The sequence below is a fragment of the Aedes aegypti genome, chromosome 2 (genome assembly GCF_002204515.2).
Source record: "Aedes aegypti strain LVP_AGWG chromosome 2, AaegL5.0 Primary Assembly, whole genome shotgun sequence".
NCBI classification, from domain to species: Eukaryota; Metazoa; Arthropoda; class Insecta; order Diptera; family Culicidae; genus Aedes; species Aedes aegypti.
The window spans coordinates 229,282,885-229,291,951 of NC_035108.1; the positions used below are offsets into that span (position 1 = coordinate 229,282,885).

At 44.3% G+C, this 9,067-nt stretch overlaps 1 long non-coding RNA gene across 1 annotated transcript; it reads right to left on the reverse strand.

Annotated features, from left to right (window-relative positions):
- Positions 1-420: 420 nt before the first annotated feature.
- Positions 421-1,862, reverse strand: LOC110675557. The gene is made up of 2 exons (XR_002499596.1): positions 1,381-1,862; positions 421-1,296 (listed from the first exon to the last, which is right to left on the reverse strand). It is a non-coding gene; the product is annotated as an uncharacterized LOC110675557 (long non-coding RNA).
- Between the last annotated feature and the right edge of the window lie 7,205 nt (positions 1,863-9,067).

Below are 9,067 nucleotides of genomic sequence, written 5' to 3' on the forward strand. Positions count from 1 at the left end.
TCTCGTGCTCTAGCTCATCTGTGGTCAGATGGCCAGGATTCATCGCGTGGTACCACGATGCGAAATTGGACATCGCCATTTCTCCAATCTCCATTCAACTAAGAAAATCTTAGAATAAAATTTGAAAAGAAACTAAAAACTGTTCAAGTGGTGCTTCCACTGAACCAAATTTAAAAATCCTACTGAAGAAAACACTTCCGCTTGTTCGAAAGCTCGAAATTAAAATTTGAAAAACCTAAAATTTGTTCACGCTCCCTATTGAAGCAATTAATTGAAAAAATCCTAGTTTTAGCTCGTTTATCTTTAATAAACGTATCGTTCTTGTTTGGTGTTTTATTCCACAGTCTGAAAACCACACAACACTGTTCAAGGTTCCGGAATTCACCGCGAAACTCTCCGACTTCTATTCGTAAGCTTTCATTAAGTTTTGTTCAATGGTTGGTAGCTAGTCAGACCGTTTACTCACATCCAAGACCCCTCTTTAAGAATAAATTGTATTGATTCCCATTCATCAATCGGTTACCTGTTTTATGTGCTTTGGTTAAGTTCGTCAGCGAAGTCTGGATGTTACCAGAGACTTCCGCAAAGACACGCAATCGGTATTCTAGTGTACCCAGGCTCTGATAGTCTACGCAAATTTCAGTTGGGCGCCAAGTGTAACTAATGGGGCGATCCCTGCCCAGCACTGGTGAGACTCCCCTCTCCTCAATTGCCTCAGGGTCGGCGTACGCGCTTAACTATCGCGACCAAGAACACACTAGATTACCTTTGCTGGACACAAACCCACTTTATTCAATACTTCGCACAATCAGGTACCTTTATTTCTCCCACTTTCTTAAAGGCTATCTCCTACCTCACTTATTCCCTTCTTCTTCACTATTGGCGGGGCCCCTTCTTCACGCTCCGCTACTCCACCGTCTTTCCTTCCTGGACTACGTTTCGCTCCTTCTCGCGTTAGTTCCGGCAGGACACGGCCGGTGGAACCTTCACTCCTCCGCACAGCACTTCTGCTTCCTTTTCCGAGTTCAGGGTGGACGACCGGCTGGCACTTCGCACTTCACGCCTCAGGCCGTTAACAAAATGGCCGCCTCTAGGTGACGCCTATCGAATCGCGGTGGTAGCCTTCGGAGTGGCACGTTAGTGGACTCTGGGCCTACTCCGAGGTATGGCAATGACCACGGCGTGCTTCCGGCGGTACTTTGGCCAATACAGGCTCAGGTGCAGGATGTAGTGCTCGGTTACTCCGACGTAGAACAATGGGTAAACTACCGGTGAACTACGGTGAACTACGGGGTCCTGGTGGGTCAAGGGGGCGGAAATATGATGGGTTTTTGGCGATTAATATGAGGGCTGCCTGGATTGGAATGGTTAACGGATTACCTGGATGTAATTCCAATGTCGCTTCTTCCACTTTCCACAACTTATTTTAAATTTCACTTTAACTTTTTGGCTTTTAGCAACTAGCGTCGTATTCTTTCGAATGCTGCAGTCTTAATAATTTTTGCGATGGCGGTTACATATCGACGATCGCGACCGTTGAAGCATTTTTCCGCCCATCCATATTCGCCCCATCATGGCCCCCTTTACACCACCCACAATGGCCGCCCATCCTTATGCTCCTGTGACGCCTGGTGGTGAGTAGCGGAACTAATGATGTGGCTGCGTTCTTCACAGTGGGAGTTGGGAAATGTCCAGTTTTATATAATTTAATATTTTCTTGGTATTATTTATTTGACAATAAAACGATACACAAAATCACGATAGTCTCACAAATCTTGGACACTTCAACACACCACTGGTTACAATACATGAAAACGACTTGTTTAATTCACGCAAGGCCCTTAACAATAAAATCAGCAACAAACTGCGGTTCCCGTAATAATTTACACCGAAAAAATTTTTTTTTTCTACTAAATGTGAAAATTGTGACATGTTTGAAATGTCATAACTTTTTTGTTTATTGGTTTACCATCACCAAATTTTTATGGTAGATAGCTAATATAATGGACCGTTATCCCTCAAAAAATTACGTTGGTATTCCGATAGGGTTTGATATTTGAGTTTTTGTGTCAAAAATTATGTTTTTTAATGCAAAAAAAAATTTTTTTAAACTGTGTGTCTTTTTTTGGAATCTTTATTTAGTTGTCTAACTTTGTTTCTTTAGTTGTCTAACAATCGAACGAACCGTTTTTGCTGTGCAGCTTTTTGAATATTTTTGAACCATTTTCACATACACCCTTTTAAAGTTTATATATAACATTTAGAAACTCATCGATCATACTCTAAAAAAAAATATCCTGGTAAAAAAAAATTTTATTTTCGTGAAATCTGTTAATTCATTTTAATTTATACATATATACATATACATATAATATTTATACATATACATAATATTTATACATATAATATACATAATACTAATGAATACATGAAAACGACTTGTTTAATTCACGCAAGGCTCTTAACAATAAAATCAGCAACAAACTGCGGTTCCCGTAATAATTTACACCGAAAAAAAAATTTTGTTTTCTACTAAATGTGAAAATTGTGACATGTTTGAAATGTCATAACTTTTTTGTTTATTGGTTTACCATCACCAAATTTTTATGGTAGATAGCTAATATAATGGACCGTTTTCCCTCAAAAAAATACGTTGGTATTCCGATAGGGTTTGATATTTGAGTTTTTGTGTCAAAAATTATGTTTTTTAATGCAAAAAAAAATTTTTTTTTACTGTGTGTATTTTTTTTGGAATCTTTATTTAGTTGTCTAACTTTGTTTCTTTAGTTGTCTAACAATCGAACGAACCGTTTTTGCTGTGCAGCTTTTTGAATATTTTTGAACCATTTTCACATACACCCTTTTGAAAAGTTAGTCGTGACTCAACTTGAAGATTTGATATCGGAAAATGACGATTTAGATGGAACTGGAAAACTGTGCAAAGTTTCAGCTCAATAGAAAAAAATGAATTAAAAAATTTACCAAATTTTGGTGCTGTTGCTTGGAATCACTCTGGAGGAAGTGTAACCTTCGAAAGGTTACATTATCTTTGTATATATTTTTTGTACATATTTTTTCCTTTTTTTATCACTATTATTTCTATATTTACGGCTTAAGCGAAGTATGCACTTCAACAGAAAAGTAATCGCCTATCTCGATGCGTGGAAAATTTCTTGCAAGAAATGGTCAAGAAAAGCATTTTTCTTTGATCGCAGTACGCAGTTGAAAAGAAATGTCATTTCAAATGGAGCTCACTGTAGAAAATTTCTTGACCATTTCTTCCGCCGAAATTTTTACTTTTCTTGAGTGGAACAGCATACTTAGCTTTAGATAATATAAGGTATTTAAATAAATGAATTAATGAATTAAAATTAAATAGAATTATAATGAAATTAAACAAAATCGAATTTTCCATTCCTCTTGAACATCCCTATTACCCAATATCCTATCCATCCGTAACGCACCCACACAACGACACCAACGATAGAAGAGTGCATGGTGATGTCACGAAAAATTCTCCTTCTCTGTCCCGCTTTCATCACGCTCAATTGACTGTCCTGCTCTTTGACACTCACTGCTGGAATTGTTTAGATTTTTTTTATATGGAGTTGACATTCACTGCTGGAATTGTTGACATTTTTTTTATATGGAGTTTCGAGGTTAGGTCAGGCGTGCAACGATCTATCGGTGTCGGCAATACGTTCGTCGTCTGACGCACGAAGATGACGACGACGAATCAACAAAACTGGTTGTCATCCAGTTTTCAGCAGCTAATAGGTGAAACACCATCGTGACCGCAACAGTGCGCGTTTTTTAATCCGCCTTTCTATTTTCCCTTCTGTGCAGTGAACGCCTTGTTTAATCTTGAAAGGCCAGTCCGGAATAGTTTCGCGAGTGAAGTCCAGTCGGGGTGCCAGAAGTCCCTTGGCCCGACAGTGACGGATGAAGACATTCCGTGGGCAGTGAGAAGAGGAAGTTACCGGAGTGCCAAACCTGGCCCGGTCGACGTCGGAACAGTGACGTGACACCAAGAAGAAGAAACAAGTGTCTAGCTCCAGTGTGGCAGCGGATTGGATCAAAGCCCGGCCCGACACAATCTCCGAGGGATGAAAACGACCAACGCCCATTGAGGAGGTGCTGCCGTGTTCCAATCCTAGACCGGTCCAAAAGCTCGAATCGCCTAGTTTTGAAGGTGTCCCGAAACACAGCCAGGATGGGAGATGCCAGCCGCCGTTCGGATCGGATTGCGCCACCCGCCATTATCACACCCCGGTAAAGTGCATTATTTCCCTCATTTCCCATTTCCAACCAATTTGTGCATGAATATATGAACAATATGTAATTTAAATGCCCTCTATTGTTGCCTATCATTTTTTCAACCACTGAGCCTTGTTTTCTACCATCTTTTGTGCGTTGTCCACCTCGCTCTATTAAGGGAAGGTTTTCCGCCATCACCCAATTTCCTCGCCGGAGTCATTTTGTACGACCCTGAGTCTCCAAGAAGGCCACATTAGGCTGGCCCAAAAGAGCAATTCTAACAGAAGATTATCCTCCTTTATTAGGACCATCGCACCGACGAACAAATTGTTCCTCCGCTGCGTCCATTTGGTCCTGTTATGGAGGTCCGACAGGTATTGAGTTGACCACCTGGACCAAATTCGCTGAACAAATTCCTGAGCTTGCTGCCACCTAGCTAACCTGTTTTCTGGGACGTGTTGCAACCAAGGTTCGGCCACCGCTGTCAGCGGTCGCTGAATAAGAAAATGTCCAGGGGTGAGTACATTAAGGTCATTAGGATCACTGCTCATCTGGGTAAGTGGTCTAGAATTCAGACACGCTTCGATTTGCGCAAACACCGTGTTCAATTCTTCGGGTGTGACTGTTTTCAAGCCAATTGTTTTCCGTAAATGCTGTTTCATCGACTTTACAGCCGCCTCCCACAAACCGCCAAAGTTTGGGGACTTGGCTGGAATGAATTTGAATTCGATTCCGATATCTGCTGCGCCTAGCGCAATGGACTGCTGGGATTGCTGATTTTTGAATAAGACAGCGAGCTCGTCAAGCTCCCGCCGTGCGCCAACGAAATTCGTCCCATTATCGCACATGATCAACGTTGGTTTTCCCCGTCTCGCAACAAATCTCTTCAATGCGGCCACGAATCCTTGGGTTGTGAGATCGGCCACCATTTCAATGTGAATCGCCTTTGTGACAAGGCATACAAAGATTGCAGCGTAATGCTTGACGGAGATTTTTGTTCGATTTGGATAGCGAACTGCAAAAGGACCGCAATAGTCGACCCCAACTCGCAAAAATGGTGGAGCGGGAGTGACACGTTCAGCTGGCAGATCGGCCATCAATTGGTCTTGCAAGGTTGGCTTGTTCCGGAAACAGGTGATACACTTGTGTATGATCTTCCTAGCGAGGCTACGGGCACTGAGTGGCCAGAATTTCTCTCGTACACTAGCCACCAACAGTTGAGGTCCTGCGTGCAAATGCTCAAAGTGGTAGCGTCGCATGATCATGACAGTCAAAGGATGATTTTTGTCTAGTAGTATAGGATGTTTCCTATCCATCGGAATCTGAGCGTTTTCTAGCCGGCCGCCAACCCGGAGTACGCCGTCAATCCATTATGGATATAGGGCACTAATGCGAGAAGTCGGTCGCACTTCTCCTTTACGTTCCAAGTCATTTATCTCTTGGGCGAAACACTCCCGTTGTGAGAGCTTCACCAGTTGCAACAATGCTGCCTCTCGTTCCTTCAGAGTCAACGGCCCCGTTATCTTCGTATCACGAGAACGGAGTGTGTTATGCTTGAACCGTAGCAACCATGCTACTAGTTTCTCCAATCGGTGCAGAGTTGATCGGAGGCCGAATATCTCGCTGGCCGTTGATGTGGTAGCAACGACTGCCACCGTAGACCCTTCTTCAAGACTAGCTTCACCCAAGTCTTCCAGTACAACTTCTTGTGTGTTGGGCCAGCGATTCTTTTCTTCCCTTAACCAAGGTGGCCCATGCCACCATAGCGAGTCATGCTCCAGTTCAGCTGGCGGAATGCCACGAGATAAAGCGTCCGCAGGATTTTCCGTACCAGCTACATGTCTCCATGTTCCGGCCCTCGTAATATGTTGTACTTCCGATATTCGGTTTGCGACAAACATTTGATATCGTGACGGTTTAGAAGAGAGCCAATACCGAACAATCATGGAATCGGTATGGAAGTACGATTGCGCTGAAACCATGATGCTAGCAGACACCTTTTCGTAGAGATGAGCCAATAATACAGCCGAGGAGAGTTCTAAGCGAGGGATCGTGAGTTTCTTCCTTTTCTTTCCTAGTTCCGCCAGAGGAGCGACTCTAGATTTCGCTATTAGCAAGTTGGACGTGACAGTGCTATCGAAATGTGTGCATCGCACATATAAGCACGCTCCATAGGCTTTCGTCGATGCATCGCAAAAGCCGTGGAGTTCTACTGAAAGGCATTCCTTTCTAAATGCGATCCACCTTGGAATCTGTAATGTTTCAAGCTTGGTTAGGCTTGTTCTAAATTCCAACCACAGAGCTTGAAATTCGGGTGATAACGGTTCGTCCCAAGGAATCTTCTGTTACCAGAGATTCTGGACGAATATTTTAGCAGAAACGATCACTGTTCCAAGTAGCCCGATTGGATCAAATATTCGAGCTAAATCAGATATGACCGTACGTTTACAGATCTCCGAGGTATTCCAATCAGGTATCTTGAATCGGAAAACGTCCAACCTAGGCTCCCACACGAGACCTAGCGTTTTGATTGTTGCACTTGAGTCGTCCAGCTCGAACGAGGTTCGATCATCTTGGAGCTCTTCAGGTATATTCTCCAACACAGCTGAGCAGTTGCTGCTCCATTTCCGCAGATTGAACCCTCCTCCTTGCAGGAGTTGCTGAATGTCGCTACATATCTTCTTCCCTTCTTCAACATCATCAACTCCGGACATCATGTCGTCGACATAGAAATCATTACAGAGAATCTTGGCTGCTTCTGGGAATTTGTTCCCGTCTAGCTCTGCAAGCCGTTTGAGGCACTTGGTAGCCAAATACGGCGCAGAAGCCGTCCCATAAGTGACGGTGTTTAGCTGGAACACTCGAATAGGATCATTCTCATTATCCCGCCACAAGATTTTGTGCAGTTTTCTGTCCGCCAACTGTTGCTGTACCATTCTGTACATTTTTTCTACATCTGCCACTATGGCAATCTTGTGGAACCGAAAACGAAGGACGATAGATATAATGTCGTCCTGCACTGTAGGTCCTACCATCAGTGCGTTGTTCAGCGAGACGCCACTCGATGTTGGGCACGACGCATCAAACACAACCCGTAATTTTGTGGTCGTACTATCGGGTTTGATGACGCAATGATGAGGAATGAAATATTCCGGGACAGCCGCATCTTCTTCGTCTCCAACAGTTTCTTCCATATGCCCCATTCGGAGGTATTCGTGTATGAAATCACGGTACATTCGCTTCAGGTCAGGATTCGCAGTCAATCGACGCTCGAGGGATAGGAAGCGCTTCGTTGGCGTCGATCTTGAGTCTCCGAGCTGCTGGATGAGGTAATCCTTTTTTGGGAGCGTGACCACAAATCTTCCAGTTGCGTCTCGTATTGTCGTACGATCGAAGAACTTCTCGCAGGCGTATTCTTCCAACGATAGTATGCTATCCGTTTTGCACGTCTCTAATTCCCAGAAGCGTGTCAGAAGTTCGTCCAGATTCTCCGTGCACATGTTAGCCACTTGGGGTCTCCGCATATCTGGACTATCCGGCAAATTTCCACACACAATCCAGCCGAGGGTGGTGTTCTGCGCCACAGGTCCATTTTCTCCTAGATTGATCTTCTCGTTGCGTAACAGGTCGAAGAAAAGTCCTGCTCCGATAATCATATCAACATTGCTCGGTTCGGTGAAGAATGGATTAGCCAGCACAATATCTTCAGGAAGCCGCAACTTGGATGCATCTACCCTCCTGGGGGGCAAATTCAGCGTCACACTGGGTAGCACATAGAAGGTTTCCTCTCCGGAGAAGGACGAGACACGAGAACGAACTCGTGCAAAAACAGATTGCTTGCACTTCTTTGCAGCTTGACCAATACCGCTGATCGAAAGTGCCTCGCGTGATCGTTTGAATCTCAAACGTTGCGACGCGTGCTCCGAAATAAAGCAAAGCTGAGAGCCGCTATCTAGCAATGCTCTAGCTTGAGTAGTATTCCCAAACTGGTCTTCAAGAACCACGACCGCAGTGGCAAGTAAAACCGCTCGTGGATTCTTGGGTACATTAGCAGAGAGTACCACGTTAGGAATGTCTGTGGCAAGTGGCGAAAAACTTTGCGGATTTGAAATGACTGGAGTGGAGATTGTGGATGGGAGACTTGTGGAATTTGAGGAACTCTGGAGAGTGTTGGGTGATTGCTTATTGACTGGTGAGGTTGTGGGTGTCTGTGTTGGTTGTGGGTTCGGTGAGTTTTGTTGGAAACGCTTGTTCGACTGTGGAGTTGACTGGTTATCCGACGACTCGTTCGTCTTCAAGTGCAACATAGAATGATGTCGCTGACCACAGACGCGACAGGATCCCCGTGTACAGGCCTTCGCAACGTGACCTCGTGACAAACAGTTGAAGCAAAGCTGAGCTGATTTCACAGTGCTTCTCCTGTCGTCGACCTTCATGAACTTGAACCGCTTGCACTGGAACAGCGGATGCTGTCCTTCACCACACAACGAACAGGTGGACTGCACACCGGCGTAACTGTTGCTTACCCGAGGTGCCTTCTTCTGTTCCGATGGACCGGACGTCTCTCCGGTGATCGATCGCAGAACTGTACGATGATTTTTCAGGAATTCCATCAGTTTATCAAACTTGGGTATTTCCTTCGAGCGATGCTCCGTTTACCATAAACGAAGCGTTGTGGCGTCCAGCTTGCTCGATAGCATATGGACTAAGAGGGTGCTCCAATTGGTTGTCCGTCCCCCAAGCTTATCCAGCAAGCACCTGTCGTACTCATTTATCACATGGTTGAGTGAATCAAACGTCTCCTTTTTCA